This window comes from Rattus norvegicus, chromosome 1, assembly GCF_036323735.1.
Source record: "Rattus norvegicus strain BN/NHsdMcwi chromosome 1, GRCr8, whole genome shotgun sequence".
NCBI classification, from domain to species: Eukaryota; Metazoa; Chordata; class Mammalia; order Rodentia; family Muridae; genus Rattus; species Rattus norvegicus.
In genome coordinates this window covers 193,123,213-193,149,724 of record NC_086019.1, presented here as the reverse complement: position 1 = coordinate 193,149,724, position 26,512 = coordinate 193,123,213, and positions in this window count along the sequence as shown.

Below are 26,512 nucleotides of genomic sequence, written 5' to 3'. Positions count from 1 at the left end.
ATTTATTCATAACCTGTGGATGTGGAGATCAAGAGAAACCAGATACACAGATGGCATCCCATGACTATGGATAGCCCAGATTCCGAAGCTGTAGATAATGTAAAATACAAAGCACAAGAACTTCAAATGTAAGTACTCCCTACTGGAGTATTGAAATCTAAGAGAAAAAATACACAGTATGACATTCCAATTCAAAAGTAAGCATTGAACAGATTCTGAGCAAGTCAAATTTCCCAGTGAGAAGTTTAGGAAGTCGTCCGGAGTCTCTAGATGAGAAGACAAACACTCTCTTTCCCAACAGTCATATTTGCATGTTATAATGCCTGGGGTACAATTAAAATTTACTAGCCATGACAAAACAGTAAAAAATGTGACAATAAAGAAAGAGAAAAATACATGGAAACCAGCCTATGACTAAAACAAATGTTAGAATTATCAAACAGCTATTCCACATTCAAATGTTACCGAGGAATAGTGAAGACATTTTTAAAACACCCAAAGGGAACTCTGGAGGGACGGGTTACACTGCAGCATGTGAAGCCTATCCAAGAAGATCAGAGGATTTAAACAGCCGAGATAGCATCGAGACCAGCCGGGAAGTTTATCTCGTCGCCCGTGCATCATTTGGGACTTTGAAGAGGGAAGACAGAAAGCACATTCAAATGCATAATGACTAAAATTCTTCCAAATACAAAGACTGATCAGAACCTCACTCTCATACAGGTGAGTAGGAAAAAAGGGGGATGTATGTCATAATCGAAATGACCTTAACTCAAAATAGAGACTCAAATGTCACCAGAGGAGAAAGAAATACATGAAATAGAACATAATAGAGATAAAATAGCAATTTTTAATGTAGAAAACAATGTCAGCAAATTCTTAATAATAAAGCAAAATCTTTAAAGTCTAAAATAGTCAAATAAAATTAAATTAAAAATGTCAATCAGTATGGTTCAAAAGCAAAAATGAAATAAAATTTAAGACATCTGAAGGATGAGTAAAAATATAACCAGCAAAGCCACACTGTATTAAGAAATATTACCAGAGGAAGAAGGAAAAAGAGTTCATAAATGAAACCAGAGTACCAAAAATGTGTGTGTGTGTGTGTGTGTGTGTGTGTGTGTGTGTGTGTGTGTGTGTGTTGTTTAATTTATCTTAAACACCCTTGGTAACTTGTCCAAAAATACTATACTGGCAGTCGTGAATAAAGTATATGGCAAACTAAAGTGATATATATATATCACTTTAGTTTTTAATTACTTTTTAAGTAATTATATTAGTAAGGACAATTATATTAGAATTTGAAGGAAAATCCCCTGGACGGGCCAACCATAAACCCCAGCAGTTACCCAGAGGAGGAAGATGGAGGGGAGAAGAGAGAGCCACATAAATAGTGTGTGATAATGTGTGGTGCGGAGGTCAAATGCATGGTGGAGAAGTAGCCATGTGGCTAGGAAGGGAGCTCTAAAGAAAGAGTAAGGAAGCCCAAAGTATCAGAAAAGAAGTCACTTAAGGTTCTGGCTAGCATCAAAAAAAGAGATATCAGAAAAAGGCAGGGTTACCCTTTCTAACTAAGGACTCAGAGAGGTGGGGAGACAACTTGTAAAAACAGTGCTATGGGGGAGGGCAAGCAGGGATTCTGGAAAAGAAAAGTATAAAATCTCGTCAAAGGAAAAATTATTCCTCGTATTGCTTTAGCATGTCTGAATGTGAGTCTGCCTTGGTCCCTTGGCCAGGTGATCCATGAACACAACTGGAATGTGTCTAGCCTCTTCCCAGGCCAAAGCTTCTGTTCTCTTGACTAGAAATTTTTCCTTATTGGGCATTTAATGCTACTCTGAACACTATCTACCCTTTCCCATTTTACCTTCTGATCATGTTTTGTAGAATGTCCTTTTCTACCATTACCATTGGCAGATTTCTCTTTATCCTTCAGTACCCTAAAAACTGCCTGTCTTCCCCAAGCCAGAGTTTATAGCCTCAAATTCTAGATAATTCTAGCTACCTCATAGGGGGTGTTTGAGTGCTAAAATAGTTAATATGATAAAAATACCATCTTAGTTACTGTTCTTTTGTTGTGTGTAGACATCATGATCAAGGCAACTTATAAAAGAAAGTGTTAATTTAGAGCTGACAGTTTCTGAAGGTTAAGTCCATGACTATCTTGGTAAGCAACATGACAACAGGCAAGCAGGTATGGCACTGGGGCTGTATGTCATGAACTTTAAAATAGTCACCAGGAAAACAATTCTGTTAGGATACCTTAAAAAATAGCAAAAATATTCAGCTAACTTTCTAAAAGGTCAGGAAATGAAGAAACAAAGGAACAGAAAGAAATTGGGACAAATAGACAAAGACTGCAAAATGACAAGTTCAAACCCAGGCAAGTTGAGTGATCACATTAAAGATAAGTGCCCTAAACACTCAATGAAAAGATACAGGCTACCATGCTGGATTTTAAAAAGTAGACAATGTCTCAACTATTGGTTAAAAATAAGAACAGTACAAATGCATAGCAGGCTAATGCTAATCAAAGAAAGCTAGACTGGCATTATTAATGTCAGAGTAGATTTTAGAGCAAAGGGTGATGCTACATATCAAGAAAGTCATTTCAGAGTGACAAATAGACTAATCCATCAAAAAGATATTAAATCCCCGGGGGACACTGTTCTCCCTCTCTCAGGAGCCAGTAATTGCCTATAGATCAGTCTTCTCTAGGGATGAGCTCTCCTGAGAAATTACCCAATCCCAAATGGTGATTTCCCCAAGCAAATACACACGAAGCCAACAATAAATGGACCTAATGGATTGTATTTATATAAACATGTTTATTTAAATAGCAGTAATTGAAGAAGCCATGAAAGTGGGAGAGGGGCATAGGAGGGACAATGGAGGAAAGGAGTGTAGAACTGCATACAGTATTCATGTATGAAATCCTCAAAACCAATTTTAAGAATTTTAAATAAAAAAGAAGATAAAAAATCTAATCTTAGCATGATTGCCACAAAAATCAGAGATTGAAAACACAGGAAGCAAACCTTGGTAGAACTTCTGCTAGTTACTGTACTCGTTGTTGCTGTTAAATGTCTTAGAAAGCAACTTAAGAAAAGAAGGATTTGTTTGGACTTACTGAAGGTGTGGTCCATCATGGTGGAGATGCTATGGAGGTAAGAGTGAGAAGAGCTGGTCGCATGGTAACCATAATCAGGATACAAAGAAAGATGCTGGAGTTAAACTCAATGTCCCCCTTAAATTTTTTTAAGTTTGTATGTGCATGTATTTTAGAGAGGGCCTTGATATATCGAGGTCAGAAAACAACTTTTGAGAGTTAGTTTTCTCATGCCATCCTGTGGATCTGGGATCAAACTCATCAGCAGACCTGTATGCAAGCACTGTGCCCAGTGAAATCTCTCTCTCAGGGCCCTGCTCTGTTCCTCATGAATGCCTAGTCTGAAGTCCATACAATGGTACCATCCACATTTAGGGTGGGTCTTCCCACCTCAGTTAACCTAATCTAGACAACCCTTCATAGATGTTCCTTGCATCTCCTGGGTGATTCTAGACTATCAGGTTGACAATATTAATCACCTCAGGTCTTGAATGAGAAATACTGTGGACAAATACACAACTTTCAGAGATTTTTTTCTGTTCTTTCTGTACTTGACTAACCACATAGACAATCAACAAAAATTAAAACTCTGGGAAAATAAAAAAACTCTACCAACCTGCATGACGTGATTGACATTTCTAGAACTCTCCACTCAGGACAGGATACACATTCTTTTCAAAACTTTTTCTAATATCCTCAGCCACAAAACACGTTCCAACAAGTTAAAAAAGATTCAAGCCATTCAAATATATAGAAGCGAATTATGTTAGATATCGGAACATCCTGAAAATTGCTGGTGTTTGCCAGCTCTCCAGCCTGCTGTTTGGCCCCTCGATGATGCACCTCATCATGTACTTGTATCATGGCATTCTGCAACCTCTCTCTTCCCCACCTCTAAATCCCTCTCCTGGTTAGCTGACCCCTCTCTTCCTCTGAGGTCATTCCCTATCTACTCAATGTACCTACTCACCCTGTACCAGCACCAAAATCTGGACGTCCCTTTACCTCCACAGCCACAATACCGCCTTCCCTGGCTTTCAGATTGTTTTGTTAAAAGTTGGGATGCTCCATTGAATCCTAAAGTCTTTCAGGACACACACCCTAGCTACCTTTGCATCTGAATGTGTAGTCCAAAGTTGGCCTTCAATATTCATTCATGCAATGAGTAGCTGGAGTTCAGCTCCCAGCACCCCAGTGTAAGGCGAGCTCTAGATTGAAAACTATTGCCTCTGTTATCTTTCAGTGAGGTGTTCTTCCTCTCTCCCAAGGAGTTTCCATGTGAGTCTGAGGGACTGAAGACCTGTGGCCATATCTTTCAAGTTGCCAAAAGCCCAGTCCTTAGTGTATTTTGATCCTGGTTTCTTTTAACAACTGTTCTTTGTTTCCATGAACAATAGATCCAATGCTGCCCAGGTGATACCCGCTGTCGACCCCTCGATGCAGTTTTTGGGTGACAGTGTCATCTGCTTCTGCAGCTAAGAGGATTCACAGAGCATGTCCTCCCCAGGGCTGGAGATTTATGGGCATGAAATTGGACTGAAAGAATTACTGGTGAGTGACAGAGCACAATTGAATTGAAGTGGCCATTGCAAACAAATGTAAATACATTTAGAAATTGGAAAAAGCAGATGCTAGCGTGATCTATGTCTCGTCTTTCATTTATTTAATTATACCATCACCAAGAAATAATAGATTACAAGTCAAATATATCTCAGGTAAATATTTTCTGCTCTGCATTTCCCCTAAGCCAGGCTGTACAGAGGATGTCCAGTCTTTCTGGCCTGCAGTAAGATAAATGATAGGCCATGAACCAAAGCGCTTCTCATCCTTCACTAAGCCACTCTCTCTCCTAAAGAGCGGATGCTCTTGACAGTCCATCTAGCTGCTGCAGCTTTTAGGATTTGGGGTCAAGTTTAAATTAGTTGGCTTCTTTCTTTTTTACTCTTTTTATCCCAAAGGATTGGTTTGTATGTTTCTCTCCTTTTCTTCTAACATTTATGTACTTTACTTCATAGCAGGGAAGGAAGAATAAACTGGGGGCTTCTGAGCTAAAAAGGCAATGGAACTGTTCTTTATGGCCTGACCTCCCCACGCCCTGGTCCGAGTCTAATGTTGGCATAGTGACAAAGGAAAGGCAGCTGAAAGAGGGCACAAGTTCTCATAAACCCTCCAAATCAACACTTGTGGTGAGAACCACACTGGAAGGAAATTTCTAGCATGTCCCAGAGTCCTACCTGATGCCATCATATGACAGCATCCCTGCTTATCACAAGACCCATGCCATCCTCCTGTCATCTCAGGATGCCATTTTTACTATCGACTGCTTTCACATCTATCTCATTTGATCCTCAATACATGCAGAAGGCAGAGCAGGGATCTGTACCACCACTCAGGGCCCCAGAAAGCACACCCCGAGTAGACATTTTCTCCAATTTTCCCAAGTCCCCCTTTCTACGAATCCTCTTCTGATTCTGCTGTCTCCCTTGTCTAAGGGACAGGACAGTCCTGCATCCATCTGATGTTGATGAGGCAGTGATCATGACACTGTTGCTGCCATCACAATCTTCACAAGCCTAGAGTGTTTGCTGAGGAAACCAGTCCCTCTGCTTCTTACAACCTTAGTCATGCACAAAAGCCTAAGCAAAGGCTACTGGAAATAAGGGGCAAACCACAGTCTCTACTACTGTGAGCCTTGCTAGCTTGTCCCCTCTGTTTCTATAAAATTCCTACACTTCTTTTTAAGAATCTTCCCTTGTTTAAGCTAATCAGAGATGGTTTCTGTTGCTTTCAGTGAAAGAGTCCTGCAATAGGTCTACAGTTTGTCTAAGCAGTCAGCGTCAGACGCATGTATCTTAGTTTATGCTGGCACTTATGATATAGAGTAAGGTCTATGTGACATTAATGTCTTACCCAGCATAAGGAAAAAGATGCTAGAAATGAAAGAATGACTACAAAGCTCATTTGTGAACTAGGAGTGACTTGGAGCCCCAAGGGACATGTGAAAATGTCTGGAGCCAGTTTTGCTTGACACAACCAAAGGTGACAAGGGGTGTGCTATGAGTGTTATTGGACAGAATCCAAAGATGCTATTAAATACCCCACAATGAATAGGACACAGACACACAGACATACAGACATAGACACACAGACACAGACACAGACACACACACACACACACACACACACACACACACACACACACACACACAGAGACAGACATGTCAATTATTTGTCCTCAAATGTCAATGTCACAGGTCAGAAAATGGAGTGATCTACCAGATATTCAGAATAACAGTAACCAGTGGTCTAAAAGGTAAAAATTTGAATGTTCTCAATGGTTTATGCTGATCCCATCTAAGGATTGTTTCTTAGCTGATCCCACATCACTGGTAGACTGGAGAGTCTCCTTTCCATAGTCGCTCAGCCATATACACTCCTTGAGCATGCGACATCCCCATCTTGGACTTCTTAGCACATAACTTCCTGGTGGTCAGTGAGGGAAGAAGAGAAACGCAGGACTAAGCTTTTAACCATTCCAGCCTTGAAGTGAGAACTGTGAGATGTCACTCATGGCGTATTTGCTCAATGCAACCCATGTGCAATAGGAAGTAACTCCACCGCAGTGCCCATGGAGGGCCGTGCTGCCATTTCACTGAACCCAGGCGACCAGAACTACGTTACATGCCCACTACCTTAATGCATTTTATGCAGTACATTGCCAGATCTAGTTTCTGGTTTTAATGTTATTTTCTAAAACTTTATTATGGGGCAGGCATGTATACCGTGGTTCGGGGAGAGGGTCAGAGGACACCTTGCAGGAGTCATCTCCTACCTTCCACCATGAAGCTCTCAGGAATCAAACTCAGGACATCAGGCTTGGTGATAAACACCTTTACCCAACCACCTCAATGAACCCATTTTGACATTGAGACAGAATTTGATAGCACAGGCTGGCCTCAAACTTCCTATGTAACTGAGAATGACCTTGAACTTCTAATCTGCTTCCTCTATTTCCCAAATGTTGGGCCTGTCAAAGTGCATGGACCCAGGGTTTGTGTATATTAGGCAAGTAGGTACTCTACTAACTAAACCATATCCCCAAGCTAGTTTTATTTTAGGTTTTTAGCCTCAACAATTAACTTGATATAGTATTCCTCCTGCAGCCAATAATTCATACCTATGAGCAAGCATTTCTGAGGCCTGTCCTCCTTTTCAAGACCACATTCTGCATAAAAGCTTATGGGAGCTAGCGTTTCTTTGACCTGACAGGCTGTATGTGTGTGGCCCAGGCTCGCTCCAAATGAAGTCTTCACACTCCTGTTCTCTAGGAATTTGCACAAATTGTCATCTTTCTCTGAGCCACAGTCTTAACTGCTGTAAAATTGGTATAAAAATAATAAATAACTCTGGAGTTGAGGTATCCATGACATGAGCAAATGCACAGGAAACAATTCAATCCTTAACATGCAGTAAGGGGCTGACCAGTGCTGCCTGGGCTATACAGCAAAGCAAGAAGAAAAAGGATGGGCAGAGTTTAGAACAGAGGCTGAAGGAACGCCCATTCAGAGCCTGCCCCACATGTGGCCCATACATATACAGCCACCAAACGAGATAAGATGGATGAAGCAAAGAAGTGCAGGCTGACAGGAACCGGATGTAGATCTCTCCTGAGAGACACAGCCAGAATACAGCAAATACAGAGGCGAATGCCAGCAGCAAACCACTGACCTGAGAACGGGACCCCCGTTGAAGGAATCAGAGAAAGGACTGGAAGAGCTTGAAGGGGCTCAAGACCCCATATGAAAAACAATGCCAAGCAACCAGAGCTTCCAGGGACTAAGCCACTACCTAAAGACTATACATGGACTGACCCTGGACTCTGACCTCATAGGTAGCAATGAATAGCCTAGTAAGAGCACCAGTGGAAGGGGAAGCCCTTGGCCCTGCCAAGACTGAACCCCAGTGAACGTGATTGTTGGGGGGAAGGCGGTAAATGGGGGGAGGATAGGGAGGGGAACACCCGTATAGAAGGGGAGGGGGAGGAGTTAGGAGGATGTTGACCTGGAAACCAGGAAAGGGAATAACAATTGAAATGTAAATAAGAAATACCCAATTTAATAAAGATGGAGGGGAAAAAAACGAAGAAGAAAAAGGAGGAAACAGAACAGCATTTAATCTGCACCGCTATTGGTGAGTCCTCTGCTGGGTGAAGGATGGGAGTTAACTAATCCTAAACATTGACTGACTTACTCTCCTCTGTTTCTTTCCATAAGGTTTGTTACTTGGCCTCAGCCATAGAACATGGATTCTGGAGCTAAACGCCTTGAACCTAAATTCACTACTGACTAGCTTTTTGATGTGGACATGTTTCTTAACCCAGCTTCACCTCCATTTCCTTACTGTAAAAGGCCCTCGCATTGGTACTTGACTCAGAGAGCAGTAGCCCTCCATGACAGATGCTATTTGAGTTTGTTATGAAGTGAAACAAAAGGGATGCAGATTATAGATTAGTGGGTAGGGTGCTTGCCTAGCACACATAAAGTCCTGGCTTTGGTTCCCAGCACTTGCACAAAACCTCATGTGGTGGTGCAGGCCTACAATCCCAGCACTCAGAAGTAGAGACAGGAGGATCAGGAGTCCAAGGTCACCCTTGGCTACATAGTGAACTTGAGACCAGCCTAAGCTACATGAGATCCTGTCTCAAAGAAAAGTAATAAATTTAAGAAAGAATAAAAATGCAAAGTGATTTTTGAGTCAGTGGGTATAGCAAGTTACTTGCTTTCCAAATATTATGACTTCATCGGGTTTCCAGCTGGCCAAGGTTTAGTCTGTTCTATTTGTGATTTGCTGATGGATCACTTTGCAAATGTGGGTTACATAACACTGTGCTGTGTTCATCACCCTAGGTCTAGTCAACTTGATGGCAAAGTGCTTTGTGTGGGGGATCTGGTATGAATCAAAGCATCTTGAAATGCTTTGATCATCAAGAAGTGCTGGGGTCCAGCTGCATCCCAGCCGAAGTACAGAAAAGGGACACACAGTTCTACTGGGCTTTGAGGTTGTAAGAGTCTTAGGGTACAGATAGCAAAAGGGCTTTGGAAGCCAGCAGATGGTACCTGGTAAACAAGTCCTTTGAGATGAGCAACAGCTGGAGGGGGGAGGAGACGCACCCCAGAGCAAGCTGTTTTGCATATGAGCAGTTACATTTCCAATCATGTTTTCCACAGGATTATAGAAAGGAAGATATCAAGTTTTTTCTTGTAGAAGATTCTGTAAAGAGGAAACCTGTTTAGTGAAAACTTACACTTTCTTTGAGTATTTCATCCATCAGTGAAGTTATAGGAAAGATGAACTTTCTGGAGGTCGGAGAAGCCCCCAGCAGCCAGGAATGTCATATGTTCACTTCATATTTCTCACCCAGCATGACACGTAGCTATTGTTAGGTTACACACCGGCCCTATCTCTGACTGCCCCCATCCCTGGACATCTGCTTCAGTTCAGCCATCCTGCAGGGGACAGCGGGCTCTCCTTCATTAGCTTTCCAAGGCATCTGAGCAAATCCTCCATCCACCCCACAACCAGCTGAAGACAATCTTCATTTGCCAAAACTTGGCTGGCAAAGTTTCATTTCATCTTCCGGGTCCTTATTAATAGGAATTAAGATTTCCCTTTTTCTCGTACATGGCAGACTCCACAGAACACTTTGAAGCACGGCTCGGTTCAAAGGTTCATTTCATTTGTTCATTTAAATTCTGTTTCTTTACTAAAAGTGTCTGCAGCGACCTGATGTTTAATGATTTCATTTCATTTTCTGAGAGGTTATAACCTACTTTTAGTTCAGCAAGCCACCACAGTCTACCCCTTGAGAACTTAGCATCCATATATACATGTTCTTTTAAATCATATGTGTGCTATATATATATTTGTGAGCTATACATTGTGCCTTAACCCCTTTAACCCCTGAATCATGGTCTCTCACTGAACCTAAAGCTAGATTAGCAGCCACCAAATACAAATGATCCCCCAACCTCTCACTTCCATACCACTGGGGTTACCAGCAGGTGCATGCCTGTGCCTGGCTTTTTACATGGGTCCTGGAGATTCAAACTCAGGTCTTCAAGTGTGCACAGAAGGCATTCTTACCCACAGAACCATCTCCCCAGTCCCACTTCTCAATTCAAATCTTCTAAATAAAAGTGATAGCAAAAAAAAAAAAATCAAGCTTTGCCCCACACGAAGATCTGAAAACATGTCCAGCCCCCCCAAAGGAAACCACAAAGTTCTTTTGTCATCTTTTGAATCCTCATCAAGATACATCACTTCCCTTTGGAAGGTCTATGATTTAAATATTGAAATGCAAAATTAAGTGCTTCCTGCACATTTTATGTAATACAGGGTGTGGGAAAAGGAGAGAAAGAAGGTAACATCTTTGCAAACATGTGCCTATCAAAGTGAGGAAGAGAAGCTTCTCGATATTATAGTCTCTTCAACTGATCCCGGGCGCCATCTGCCTTCACTACTTGTCCGCATGCCTTTTGCCTTCAGAAGGCCCATCAGTCAGTCACATGACAATATAATCCCCATCAAAATCCCAACTCAATTCTTCATAGAGTTAGAAAGAGCAATATGCAAATTCTTTTAGAATAACCAAAAACTCAGGATCGCAAAAACTATCCTCAACAATAAAAAAACCTCTGGGTGGAATCACCATCTATGACCTCAAGCTGTATTACAGAGCAATAGTGGTAAAAACTGTATGGTATTGGTACAGAGACAGACAGGTAGATTAATGGAATAGAATTGAAGACCCAGTAATGAGCCCATACACCTGTGGTCACTTGGTCTTTGACAAAGAAGCTAAAACCATCCAGTGGAAAAAAGAAGCATTTTCAACAAATGGGGCTGGTTCAACTGTTGATGAGCATGTAGAAGAATGCAAATCAATCCATTCTTATCTCCTTGTACAAAACTCAAGTCCAAGTGGATCAAGGACCTCTACATAAAACTAGATACACTGACTCTAATAGAAGAGACAGTAGAGAAGAGCCCAGAACACAAGGGCACTGGGGAAAATTTCCTGAACAGAACACCAATGGCTTATGCTCTAAGATCAACAAATGGGACCTCATAAAATCGAAAAGCTTCTGTAAGGCAAAGAGCAATGTCATTAGGACAAAATGGCAACCAACAGATTGGGAAAAGATCTTTACCAATCCTACATCCAATAGAGGGCTAATATCTAATATATACAAAGAACTCAAGAAGTTAGACTCCAGAAAACCAAATAACCCTATTAAAAATGGGGTACAGAGCTAAACAAAGAATTCTCAACTGAGGAATATCAAATGGCTGAGAAGCACCCAATGAAATGTTCAACATCCTTAGTGATCAGGGCAATACAAATCAAAACTGCCCTCATATTCTACCTCACACCAGTCAAAATGGCTAAAATAAAAAACTCAGGTGACAGGGGATGCTGGCAAGGATGTGGACAAAGAGGAACACTCAATGATTGTTGGGGGGATTGCAAGCTGGTACAGCCACTCTGGAAATCAGTCTGTCAGTTCCTCAGAAAATTGGACATAGTACTACCTGAGAACCCAGCTATACCATTCCTGGGCATATACCCAAAAGATGCCCCAACATATAACAAGGACACGTGCTCTACTATGTTCATAGCAGCCTTATTTATAATAGCCAGAAGCTGGAAATGACCCAGATGTCTCTTAACAGAGAAGTGGATACAGAAAATGTGGTACATTAACACAATGAAGTACCACTCGGCTGCTAAAAACAATGACTTCATGAAATTCATAGACAAATGGATGGAACTAGAAAATACTATTCTGAATGAGGTAACCCAGTCATAAAAGAACACACAGTGTATGTACTCACTGACAAGTGGATTTTAGGCAAAAAGCTCAGAATACCCATGATACAATTCAAAGACCATATGAAGCTCAAGAAGAAGGAAGACTAAAATGTGGATGTTTCAGTCCTTCTTAGAAGGGGGAACACAGTTCTCACAGGAGGTAGGAAAGTGGGAGTGACTTGGGAGGAAGGAAGGAGGGAGAGGGGAAAGGGGGACAGGATCAGGTATGGGAGGAGACCGGGATGATATACAGAAGTTCAGGAAATTGAACAGAGGTGTGCAGCAATGGGGGATGGGGATCTGGTAGTAGCCACCAGAAAGTTCCAGATGCCAGGAAAGCAAGAGGCTCCCAGGACCCAATGGGATTAGATCAGCTGAAATGTCCAACAAAGGGGAGGGAGAACCTGTAGAGACCATATCCAGAGGTTAGGCAAGGCTCCCATTTGAGGGATAAGTCCACCCTCTCATCTCCAAATATTTAACCCAGAATTGCTCCTGTCTAAAGGAAATATGGGGACAAAATGTGGAGCAGAGACTGAAGGAAAGGCCATCCAGAGACTGCCTACATGGGGATCCATCCCATATACAGACACCAAACCCAGACACTATTGCTGATACCAAGAAGTGCTTGCTGACAGGAATCGGATATAGCTGTCTCCTGAGAGGCTGTGCCAGAGCCTTACTGATACAGATGAGGATACTTGCAGCCAACCATTGGACTGAGCACAGGGATTTCAGTGGAGGAGTTAGGGAAAGGACTGATGGAGCTGAAGGGGTTTGCAACCCCATAGGAAGAACAACAATATCAACCAACCAGACTCAGAGCTCCAGCTGCATATGAGGCAGAGGATGGCCTTATCTCGAATCAATGGGAGGAGAGACACTTGGTCCTGTGAAGGCTTGATGCCCCAGTGTAGGGGAATGCCAGATGAGTGAAGTGAGAGGTGGGTAAGTGATAGAGTACCCTCATAGAAGCAGGGGGAGGGGTTGGGATAGGGGGTTTGTGGAGGGGAAACCAGGAAAAGGGATAACATTTGAAATGTAAATAAATAAAATACCCAATAAAAAACAACTGATTTGAGGTATGGAGTGTTCTAGCTAATGAATAAAACAAATACTTCATTCAAGCATTTTCCAGCATCTAATACATTTAGCAAATACTGAAGAGGATAATTGTGATGTCATCCATAAAGCTGAAGGAGAAGTGCAAACCAGGCTGCACAGGACTTCCAGACCACATCGGCACACCTGCTTTTGTAAGAATTCTCAGCCAAACGTTCCAAGATTGCACATGCACCCTTGACTCAAATGTCAGAAGTAGTGAGGCTTTGCAAAAACTTACTTTAGGAGAACAAGCAAAATGGACTGTAATCAGTGATGACAACAGATCTTAATTTGCCTCTTCCACAGGAAGTCATGGGAAAGCCATTCTGTTTACATTCTGCATGGCCTTTGGCACCACCATTGGAAATCCACACCTGAGTTCAGGATTCTCGCTCTCCTGTTCTTGCTGACTTTTACTACACTGTTTCAATTTTACTGTCAAAGATGGATTCATCTGGATTCACTGTTGCTCCACCAATACCTCCAATAAATCTAAGTCTGTGTCTCAGGATTGAACCAAGTCAAGCAGACTCACACTTAAAGTACCTCCCAACCCTCATCCTACTAATAATGAATTATCACCCAAGCAGCTAATAGCTCCAGGCTCTGAGTGGTAGTGTCTGTCTTCATAAAATTAAGGAGACAGAATCATTTTGCAGACAAAAGTTTTGATAAACAAGTTTAAGATTAGATGGAATATTGCAGGAATAAATAAACTGAGAAGAAACATGATATTTGACAGCCATCTAGGTAGCTGATCGAAAAGCAAATCTAATTGATGGTGTCCTGAAAAAACTCAATCAAAAAATAATTGTTTGTTATGTGTGTTAAGGTGGTATTTTAACATGGGAGTATCCATTCTCCATGACATCTGCAATGGAGGCTGTGAAGTCCTGGTTATAAGACCAAACATGTTACACAGATCTCGTCCAGCGTCTAATGGTGGTTATTTCTGGCCTCAGTCCACAGCAGAGGAAATGGCTTAAGGTAAAAGACCTTATCAAGGTCATATTCTGAAGGAAGGCATCCAAGTCCAAGCCTAAACCACCCTCTTCCTTTCCAGTTAAACCCTGGCCCCATTTTAAATCATTTGACTCTGGTGATGTATGTGGATGAGTTGAGTATTTATGCCAGGAGTTCACTGGACCCCTTCAGGTCAAAGGTTATGCACACTGAATATGAATGAAGCAGTGACATTTAACTGAGAGAACACAATGCACCGGACTCAGGAGTTAGAAAACCAGGACACAAACAGCATAGAGCAACAAAGTCACTGCCACCATACCCTGGAGATATTTGTGACATTTTTAAGGTGATGATTGTATGTTTAATTATGCTGGCATCGTCTCAGAGGCAATGGACCTCTTTGAAATGAGCCTGAAAACACAGGAGGCACTCACGGACAGAGGGAAAGGACAGAAAAGACTGTAAATACATTTCGGAAAGAAGAGTGTGCGTGTGAGGGCATCTTTGTCTACTGGCCCTGTCTTCAAGAGTGTCTCTATCTTCACTTTCCCTAGGCTGGCAAGAGAAACTTTCTCTTCTCTTTAATAAGCAAAACTCACACGCAGGCTGCTCCTTTGCATCGTGATGACGCTACAAGATGAGACACCACTGGCCATGCTGGGCCTCCTAATGAATGGAGCAAGGATAACGGCATCCTGTCATCTTGCTGCGAGTCAGAAAGCAGTCCCTGAACGTGTGGGCAGTTGCAATTTATTCTTTGAGAACTGAGAAGAAAGGGGTCAGTGAGCAGTTAAAGCTCTAAAAGGGATAACAACACAGGCCGCTCAGTCTGTGGAGCCAGGAAGTAGCCTCCTGCTTCAGCCATGGGCCTTCAAAGAACAAATATGAGGAATAAAAAGACTCCACAATGACCCAGCAGGGAATTAAGAAAACCTTTACTGCACTAAGGAATCCTGCCTCTTTTCTCTTCTTGCTCTCTGACAACTGTATAATCCCTTGGTGAGCTTACTTTGCAAATCTAGAATTACCAGCTTATTTTACATCCTTAACGGAGGGAAAAACTATCCTTTAAAAGACAATTGACAAAATACTAGCTATTAAAACCAGCTTCAAATTAATAATCCATAACTTCTAAAATGTTTGTATGTCATGATACTGACCTGAGGTAATTCTATAAAATCCTCTCTTCTTGTCTAATCTTTATTCTGTTTATTTCCTATCATGTCCCCAAATCATTCCTGAGTTCTCTGAACATCTTCCCACTCTGGACTTCTGCTTTTCCTTCAGAGTCTTCATGTATAAAACAGAACAGTGATAGAGACGACCAGCCCAAGGCAAAGTGTGCAACCTGCACTCACCAGCTCCTGGCTAAGGGGCCCTGTCCATGTCCCCTCTCCTGTTGCTGCCCTACCCTTTCTTCATCATTAAATATCACTTGTTCCAAAAGTATGTGTCCAATTTTGTGAAGAATAAACCAGACCTTAAGTTCTAGGTGGACATGGAAAAAGAATAACTCTAAGCAAACAGAAGATTCTAGCAGTATTTGTATCCTGACAAGTCTATTTCTAAATCACATTTAAAATCAGCATATGTATTGGGGTGTGCTAGCATGTGCTTGTAATCCCAGACCCACAGACCTGGAAGGAGGAAAGAGAAACATTGTGAGCTTAACCTGGGGTACATGGTGAGACGAGAGAGAGAGAGAGAGAGAGAGCCCTCTCCAAATGCTTAATGTTTGTTATGGGTGTGTCGTATATAATTCTTGAGAATTATCATAAGAAACCCTGTTTGTGCTTGGGAACAACGTTGTTCCATAATAATCACCTCTCCTTAGCAACATGACAAAGCTATCTGCTTCACAAGAAGCAGTAAGCCCAAATAGGACAAAAAAACCCAGAGACTTCTCTCCCAGTGAAACCCATAGGTTGCAAATAGTTTTAAGATATTTCTTTTTAAAACTTATTTTGTGTGTGTGGTATACTCACACAGATGCATACACACTGTGTGGTCGGAGGACAACTTGTAGGGTTCGGTTTTTTTCCACCACATCCATCTCCAGGGATGGAGCTTGGGTCATCAAGCCTGTCAGCAGGTACCTTTACCCACTGAGCCATCTCCCTGGCCTATGTTTAAGAAATTTCTGAAAATGAAGCCAATTAAAATTAAACCTACCTTGGAGGTGATTTTGTGAGGATGTTACATTTTCAAATGAGGTTTAGTTTCCAGATCTGCCGGCTAAATATGTCCAGAGGGGGACAAGAAGCAAAAGATGCAGATGAACTTAAAGGAATTTAGATTTCACAAGAAGGCTCTGGCCAGCACTGAAAAAGCAGTCTGTGCAGTAATTATTACTTTAGAGGTGTAAGACTCTCAGAGAGAATCTTCCCTCAGGAGGGAGATCCTCAAGCCCAATGACCAGTCCGAGTCCACAGGCTGCAATCAGCAAGAGGATTTTTATTGATCAGGATACACAGGTATCTGTGGGCGTCCCAGTCAATTCGGAAGACTGGCGCACCTAGCAGAGCCAGGGTGGGCTTTTTATAGTATTTTGGGGAGCAGAAGCAGGCTTACAGAAGCAGATGCATGGTTACAGGGATGTGATTGGTGGAGTAAATGAGGCATACGTGTATGTTACTTATTTTGGCTATAATCATAACAATGAGTTAGCAAAAAGTACATGGTGGTCAGGGCTTCCGGGGGGTCAGGGACTTTTTCTTTTTCCTGTCAGGTGGCCCATGGAGTAGTGCCCATAATTTAGTCTGGTTTCTGCATTTTGTTTTCTTTTCTGGTCTGTTTCGTCTAAATGATGGGTCAGCTTGTCCCACATATCTAAAAACTCACTTTTTACTTCTATAGTTGAGGGCCTTGGGCTTGTACAATTCCCTTTCTGGGAGGGGGTCTTTCAGAGGGAGGCTTTCAGCAGTGGGCAGAACTGTCACCCAGAGGGTGTTCTATTTAACAGCTTGTGGAACCCAATCTTACACAGTGCTAACACGAGACTCTACTAACCCAACCCCACCCCTTTTCCCCACCTACTCTTTGGAGTCTGTGCTTGGGTCTCTCATGAGCAGCCATTGGGCCAAATGTCTTCAGGATTGAAGCATCTTGGTACACCTGGGCCTCCTTCCTATCCTATGGGGGCTCCTTGCACAGCTGCTAGAACACTTATGTCCAGAAGCATCACTTACACCCGCCAGCAGCAGCAGCACTGGACCAACTGGGGCTTATTAGAGCTGGCAATTCCTGACCTCCCCCCAGAACTGCCGTCAGAATCCAGAGCCTGCGATGCAAGTCCCCCCCCCCGCACCCACCCACCCCTGGGAGCTGAGGACCGAACCCAGGGCCTTGCACTTGCTAGGCAAGTGCTCTACCACTGAGCTAAATCCCCAAACCCCACAAGTTTTATTAACACATCGCCATGTGTACCTTATACTCATCAAAGCCCGACGACCACTGACTTAGACAAAGCATCAGAAGGAATTCCAGCCATGGAGAAAAGAGGAGCCAGGCAATCTCCATGACCCACTGCCACAGAGAAATTCTAATCTAACGCACTTCCACCCACTAACTGTAAGTTAGTTCGCTCTTGAAGTGTGTGAAGCAAGATTGAAGCATTGGAAAGCGGCCTGAAGTCTTACAGAAGATGTTCCTCGACCCCTGGACAAGAGTCCTAAACTAATGACTCAAGGGTTTTGGAAGTGAACACTACATCTCACTTAACTCTCGGGCCTCTAGAGAGGCTCTAATGGGGGCCCGTGAATTGGAAGGAATTGCTTAATGAGTTGATTAATGTTCTGAGAAAAGACAGTACCCAGTGCAGATGCATTCTGCTGATGTCTAAAGACAAGAATCTGATTAAAATGAATAGTTGAACCTTGCTGTAAACAAGAGGGACCAGTCCATACTGCCGACTGTGGTGTCAACATATAAGAGTTAAAAAAAAAATCACACCAGAGTCAGCAGGACTGCAGAGAGCCTCCGCTTTCTGCTAAATGACTATTTATTTGTCAATACGGGAAAGGTAAGCAAAGTCAAACAACTTTGGCCAGGAATGGATTTTCCTGCACATGGGGTAGGGGAACACGGAGATATTCAGACTTAAAAGTAAGCTAGTCCCCAGGTAAAGCTGCTGTGGCCCTGCATGAACCCCAGAGCTATTCTAAATGTTCACTGTTTGCACAGTGCGAGTCTGTGTGACAGATGCACAGGCCAACATCTGGAGCTGACTGGATTGGAGTACTGTACATGACTGTACATTACGGGCTCTCTAGATTCGCACCCCCACTGCCACCCTGCCACTGACACACACACACACACACACACACACACACACACACACACACACAGTGCCCTGGGCTGCCTCCACACCGCCAGCAGGTAGCCAGTGAGAGAGGCCACACTTACAGCAGCTATGAAGTGAAGGAAGCCATACATGCAACAGATCCCGCTCCTTGCCTTTCTCAGGCCCAGGACTTCCTTTTGTGACCTGTAGTCCCTCATCACCCACCCTTCCTCACCCCTCTGAACTCAAGTCCTCTTCAAACAAGCCAAGCCCTCCTGGCTTTAGATAATTTCTGCTCCAACTCCGCCAGAATTGTTTTACATCTGAGGATATAGGAACAGAAGAGACCAGATTCTTCTGGAAAGCAGGAGAGTGAGCTACAGGACAAACTCAGGGTCACACAGATAAAAGCATGGTTGCCTCAGCGAGGACTGCAAGTCCTATAGTGCGAGGACTGGCCGATGCTGTTTTACATCACAGAAGGGAATCACAGGGACAGGTGCAACTAAACTACTAGAGTTGAACTTGAGAAGGGGTGAGGCCTGAAGTAGCCAGGTGGATTCCATCTAGTCACCTGAAGGAGGAACAAGAGTGAGGAGAGAAGCACTCACCTTTGCTGGCCTTGAAGCTGAACGCTGGAGAGCAGGAGAGATGCAGACAGCTGTTAGAGTCAGAGAAAGCAAGGACTCATTTCTCCCCTGAAATCTCTGGAAAAGAACAATTCTGTCAACAAATCATTATCATTTGGCTTTGGACTGTGGTACAAGGGACTGAGGTGCATATTTTACATATCAAAGCAGAACTGGCCTCCAGATTCTTCCAGAATCCCTCAGTCCCTACCTGGCATACCTTGCCCCCAACACTGAACTTTCCAGCCCAGAGGCCAGGCTGTGCTTTCCCCAGAGGCCCTTCCCTATATAATCCTCCTCCTTCCCCCCCCCTCCCCTTCACACTCCCCTTCCTCCTCTTTTTCCTTCTCCTCCTCTTTTCTCTCTGCAAGTATACTCTTCTTTTCTTTTCCTCCTCCCCACCTCTCTCCTCATAGTGATTTCCCTGGATTCAGTCCTTGGGACCAGTGAACTCTCTAGAGAGCAGCTTCCCAATAAACCTGCCTTTAATCTATTCTAATCTGGCTTGAATTGGCTCATTTCACCTGTGGAGAAATAACCTATCAATTATGCTCTGTGTAAGTCACATGGGACTTCTGATCTTAAGAACAGAAACTTGCTAAACATATGTGGTTTATAGCCTCTCTGTTTATGGCCAGTTTGACAGCATTGATAGGAAACTTATAGGCATCAGGACTGAGGACTTGGACCTCTTTTCAAAAGATTCCTGACTGAGCTTGGCTAGACAAGCCGTGAGCCCAGAGTAGGACAAATACAGCTGTTGCCTCACTGGATAGAAAAAATAAAAAGGAATAAAAGACAGGGAAAAGAAAAAGGTGCCTTGTTTCTGAACATTGATTCATTCTTGAGATTTCACAGATGCTTGGATGGTAGATCCAAAGAAATAGCACTTTAGACAATTTGAAACAATCTTGACAACATTACTTCATGGGGTTAATGAGATTCTTTGTAATGAACCTACAGAGAGAACAGAACCCAGTTTTGACATTTTGCAAGCTTGGTTTCTTAGAAACATGTCTTTTACAGTGATGAATCAGATGTCATAACAGAGTCTAAATGGTACGCGGAGTTTTATTTTGTTTTTTTTTGTCTAGGTTTGTGTGAATTCACACTTAGGTACCTATTACTTAGGTATCTCTCTATATGATGAAGTAATCGAGGCACAGAAGAACAGATATTTCACTGAAAGATACAAATATCCCATAAGTTGGGGGCTGGTTCACTACAGAAGGAGTCACAACATATCCATCACAGTCCAACACCATCTGTCCTCAGTAAAGCAGGGATCCTGTAAGGCTAGATTTGGGCTCCAAGCAAGGACAAGGTATGGTGGGTGGTGAGTGTTAGTGGGTAGATGTCTCTTCTCTCAATCCTTGAAGATTAAGAGCATCAGCCTGCTCTGTCCACACACCAGCAAGGCCATGTTAGCTCTACAAGTGGGGGCCAAACATGGATTTCTTTGCCATCTCAGGCTCAACTTATGAGGTCCTCCAGAGTTAGGAGTGTCATCCTGCTCAGACTTAAGAGACCAAAGTGTCAAACCCGTGATCACTAAGAGGCCTGGTTCTGGAGTTGGATGATTATCCAAAGTTAAAAGGATAGTCTTAGTCATGGAGGGAGGGTACATCAGGAGCTAAGGCCTCAGTGAGACTAAGACCACACTCAGACTTCCCCAAATCACCCAACCCACTTCTGTAAAGGTAATATTGTTCAATGATTAATAATGTCAACCTGACAGAATCTAGAATCACTGAAGACAAACTTCTGAGAATGTCTGTAGGTAATGAAAAGATTGAGTTACGGAGTTCAGAAGACTCGTCTAAATGTGGGCAGCACCATTCCATGGATTGAGTCTTGGACTGTGTACAAAGGAGAAAGAGGCCAAGCACTGGCTTTCATCTCTTTTGCCTTCGTGGCTGCAGAAGCAATGTGACCAGCTTCTCTGTGCTCCTACAGTCAGGCCTTCTGAACCATGGTGACTTGAAGTGAAAATTTTGGGTTTTTTGGCGACTCAGTTGTGTCATGTGATGCAATTTTGGAAACTGTCTTATGAGAAGATGCTTTTGCTGAAACAGACAGGCAGAAGGATGGTTTTCTGAGAACAGGTACATAATGTTTTTCTGAAAACAGCCTAGAAAAAGGGCATGAGATGTTTTGCTAGAACAGATACTTGATAGGACAGAGAAACAGTCAGTGGACAACACTGTGTGGTATTGGTTCACCTTACCACTCTTTGCTGGTCATCATTTGTTTGTGACAAATGCACCAAAATGCACCAAAAAATTTCTGGTGGACTTGGGCTGATTGGCAGAGCCTTGCAGTTTCTTCTGGATCAAACTACCATTGCTGATTCATGAATGGTGTTTGCGAGTGGATTGAGCTGCCACTGCTGATCCGTGTGAACTGAACTGCTGATATCCTAATGATGCAGATTGTATTTGTTCCAAAGAAGTACTTCTAAATATGTTTTCCTTTGCCATACTAACCTTTCATTTCTACTACCTCTGGTGGATGGTTGGCTAGAAGGAAAGTTAAAGCATTTAAGAACCCCTATTAAAAGTAGGTTTTGAAAAAAAATATGAGTCTACAATGACTGTATCAACTCCAACTATAAACCAAAGTCTTCCTCCCTTAAGTGGCTGCTTGTCAGAGAAAAGAAACTAATGTAAGCTGGAAAAGAGGGGGCAGGGGAAAGAGATGAGGAAAGGGAAGATGAGAAATGAGTCACTCTGACTTCTAACCAGTTAGCCTGCCAGCCAAGGGACCCAGGCTCCTTCAGAATTATCATGAGGTCCCATTCAAACTCCCCCAAAAGTCAGAGCCAGTGTGTGCACACATGAAGGTATGCATGGGACATATGCCAGTACCTTTCCACTGAACTTATAAAAATAGTAATGACTCCAGTTCCAATGAGTCCACAGGAACAAAGTCCACCATGATGCATAGAATCTGTGTGTCTTCCTGAGCTGGTAAGCCCTAAGGAGCAACAGTATTTCCTTCCCTTTGTCTCTTATAGTTCAACTGGAGCAAAGTCTGAGTCTGTCATCCCTGCCTGTGCTTTTAAATGTGGATGGCTTTTTGAAATAAGGATTGACTTATTTAATGGTGCACATGACTAATATATTTTGAGGTTATACAATATAAATAGAAGGTGTGACATATCTATCAGATATAAGTGCAAGTGCACATTGATTTTTCAAGTCATGTAGAAAGAAGATGATATAGAAGTAAGGAAGGACAAAAGAGGCATTTTAGAACATCACAGGCTATCAGTACAACAAGTGTGTGTGTGTGTGTGTGTGTGTGTGTGTGTGTGTGTGTGTAAAACATTGTTGATTATTTCTGAAATTATTTGTGTATATGTGTATGTGTCAGACTGTTGTGTTCATATGTATGTGAGAGCACATATGTGAGTATACATGTTTATGTGTGAACATGTATATGGAGGCCAGTGGTCAATTTTGGTGAGGTTCTTTAGACGCCATCTACCTTATTTTTTAAGACAGGGTCTCTCACTGGGATCTTGAGCTTGTCACTTTGTCTAGGTTGGCTGGGCAATGAGTCTCAGATATTCTCCTGCCTCAATTTCCCAAGCTCTAGGACTAGAAGCATGCCACAATGCTTCTTACATGGTTGCTGGGATTCCAATTCAAGTCTTCAGGTTTCTAGGATACTTCACCAACTAAGCCATCTCCCCAGCCCCTGTGTCTCACTCTTATCCCTGGCTAGAGTGTTTACCTCAATGCTTAACTTCAGTGTTAAGGAGGCTCACTTTGCCCCAGAGAAGACAGAACCAAGGTAATCTGGTCAACAAAACAGAAACAACATGTTTCATTGAGCCCATGACAGAATTCTATGAGATTTTTGCAAAGATGGCATTTATTAACATGAGATATTTGTCCTTTAACTTGACATTTAACATAGCCCCGTTGTCTTTGAGACATTCAAGTCATACATACATTTTCTTTTCCTTGAAGTCAACAAGATAATTCTTCCATTATTCTTCATCTCCTTTAAACACGCCCTCTAAGCAAACAGCCGTTATTCGTCTTCCTCCTGAAGGCTATTTCCAATAACCGCAGAAGACCTCTGTGTTTGAACTTCAACGCTGTGCATCAGTCTCAGTGAGGTTTGCTGTCCTTGGAGCTGAGACTCTCATCTGTCTACATTCTGCCAAGTGTCTCATGAGCTCATGGCCTGATAACATACACATGGCAGTGAGGATGATCGTGTGCCATTCCCTCCTGTGGGAATGTGATCAGCTGTATTTTGTGGGGTCTCTGTTAATTAGGTCCACTAATTTTACATCAAACTCTCTCTTGGAGCCAGTCAGATCCCGCATGTGTGATTTTACAGCTGACCCTTTTCCACCCAAGGGATCTACTTTACAACATCCTTCGGTAAAGACTTAGATTTGCTACCCTCTCCATGCACATGCAGGATACTGAGCAGATCACCCTCTGCAGGAGCAAAGCTGACTTGAACTGTGTCAAACCCAGGGTCCCACAGACATGGGTGTGGAGGACAGAGCTCACGCAGATTAACCAATGGGCCTTGGTAAACAAAGTGCTCTGTAGACTGCCTCCCTTTGGCTACCTGAAATTCTTCCCCTCCTCTCGGGTTTCGTCTGGACAAACACCATACAGCTGATCAGCTATGGCTCCAGAAAGGAGAGAATGCAGGTCCCAGCAGAAGTTCCTGGGTTTATCCAGTCCTCAAACACAGATGAACTGGCCCCCAAGTGTAGGACCATGGTCCTTCCAGTCTTGGTTTACTTCTGAGCATATAAGTCACCTAAGCTAAATCTGATTCCAAGCTTCAAGTGGGACGGAATGTGTGTTTTAGCTAGGCAGACTATGGTCTGCCTCGGAGAGTCTATTCACTGTCTATTGCATGGCAATCATGATGCCCAGCTCAGAAGACAGCCGTAAGATTTAATAAGACTCGGTATCAGTGCCGGGAACATGAGTGTATGGGTCCTTGCTGTCATCTCACTATCCTTATTGCTTCTGTGCTCTGCCTGCTTAGGTTGAAAATTCTCAAAGGCCTCTACCATTAATCCTGAGAATCTACATTTGTATGAAAGACATACAGCTGGGCACAACTCCAACTTTACAAGTGGCTCCAGTAGCTAAGATGTCATGGTTCTGTAAGGCCTCCCTCAGGTGGGGACATGGACCAAATGTATGGTCCTGAAATTTATAAGATGAAGCCGGAGTGAGAGTCGATGGTAGTAGTTAAGGTGATAGAATCATATGAGACCACGAGCTCATGAGTGAGAGTCGATGGTAGTATTTAAGGTGATAGAATCATATGAGACCACGAGCTCATGAGTGAGAGTCGATGGTAGTATTTAAGGTGATAGAATCATATGAGACCACGAGCTCATGAGTGAGAGTTGATGGTAGTATTTAAGGTGATAGAATCATATGAGACCACGAGCTCAGGATGGGGTTAGTGTCCTGATCAGCAGAGGCTCCAGAGAGCTGGCTTCCCCTTCCCAGGTACAGACACTAGGAACAGTCATGGACGAAATGGCAGTCTATGGGGAAGGAAGGATAGTTCTCAGCAGAGTTTGGCCATGCTGTCACTTTGGGCTTGATCTCCAGCCTCCAGAATCCTGAGAAATGATATTTTAGCTAAGCTCCTACCTTCATCTCTGCACCCAAGATATTCTGTTGTGACTTCATGATATGACACAAACCCAGTGAGAACTTCTTAGCACCTTAAGTCCTGTGATATCTGCAAGCTAGTTTTCCCAAAAGACAATAGATCTCCATTTTTAGGGACCAGTTTTATTTATTTTTTAATAGTCATGTAATTTACTCTTTGCTTCTTCCCACAATGCTCCAACAGACCCTCCCTAACTATTATCAGGAGTAGTTGGGCAACTCACCCATGGGCCCAGATAGCTTTTCATTTGCCATACTCAGTCACCTCTGTCCTGCTTGTACCCTGTTCCAGATTTACCTGATACAGGGTAGAGAAGGAGCAGATATCAGAACCTGCAGGGAGTTCCTTTTCCCTTAACCCCAAGACAGGGGACAGGTTGCAGGAGTTACCTCATAGTCACCAGCATAAAACCTCAAGAGCAGTGATTTTCAACCCGTGGGTCTCAACCCCCACAGGGGTTGCATATCAGATGTCCTTGATATCAGATATTTACATGACAATTCATAACAGCAGAATACAGTTATAACGTAGCAACAAGATAGGTTTATGCTGAACTGTATTAAAGGGTCATAACAGTAAAGGTTGAGAACCGTTGCTATAGAGCAGCATCCTTATTTCCTAAAGCTACATCTATTCCCAAGATCAAGTCTCCGCAGTCACCAGCCCTCCATGAAGCTGCTGCTCTCTCACAGAGGGTACCTCCCAGCCCATTCAAACTCACATTGTCATCCCATCATTTGCAAAGCCAGATATAGCGAACAGTGACAAAGATGTCACAAAGATGGAGACCCCGATGCTCCATCTCTGGCAACGCAGGGCTATGATTTGAGTTTGACTAGGTTTTCCCTTAGAGATTATAGAGATCCCAAATGTATTTGTTACTTTGCTGAGATGAAATGCCTGACTAAAGCAGCCATAGGAAGAAGTGATTCTTTTGTTCTATAGTTGAGAATACACTCTGGCACAGAAGCAGGAACATGAGGCGGCTGCTTCGTTGTCTGCACTCAAAAAGTAGCACAAGAACAGGAAGCAGGGATTGGCTAAAAACCCTAAGGCCCGACCTTAATGACCCCTACTTCCAGCAAGGCTCCACCTTATGGCCTGCTCCTAGATAGGAACCAGGTATTCGAACACATGGGATCCTCACATTCAAACCACAACACTGACTTCAATAAGGGTTTCTCCATTGTCAAAAAGGTGGATTCTTGATGTCTACCAGCATGACCTAGCTGCCCTCCCAAGCATCTCCTCCAAAAAGTGCTTTGCTTGTGATTTTCAGAATAGCATTCTCCCCTTATCCCTTCACCCGTGGGTCCATGTCTCATCATCTGTCCTCAGTTCTGCTTCCCTTTTGTGCCAAGATCTTGATACATTCTTATAATCTGAGATTTCTGCATGATTTTCCATGGATCTCAACACTCAATTTTTGTGAAATTTCAAAAGATTGGTTTTGCAATGGACAGTGATTCACATTGTGCCTCCTAGTGGCCACTCCTTGTTCGACTGTAGAGACCGAGAATCACTGACATTGGAGTGGGAGTTCCTTCATGCTGGAGCCTTCTAGATCAGTCCTCAAACATTGTGGGCCTCCAACCACAAGTGATATTCACACCCTTAATATTTGCAGTTCCTTCTATGCCCACTACCGCCTGCCTTTTTTAACTCAGCTGCTTAGAGGAACAGACACCTGATGTTCTCCAGTTCTTTTCTTCCTTTCTTCGTCTTTTTTACCTCTGGTCTACAGTGCATACTGCTCACAGCTCAAGACTCCTAAAATGCAAGTCTGAACAAGCCACCCCTCAGTACATACTGCAATGCTTTGCCTGCTCCAACTTCCAAGTCAAAGGTCGAGATGGCTTTCAGTTGCTGAATGACCT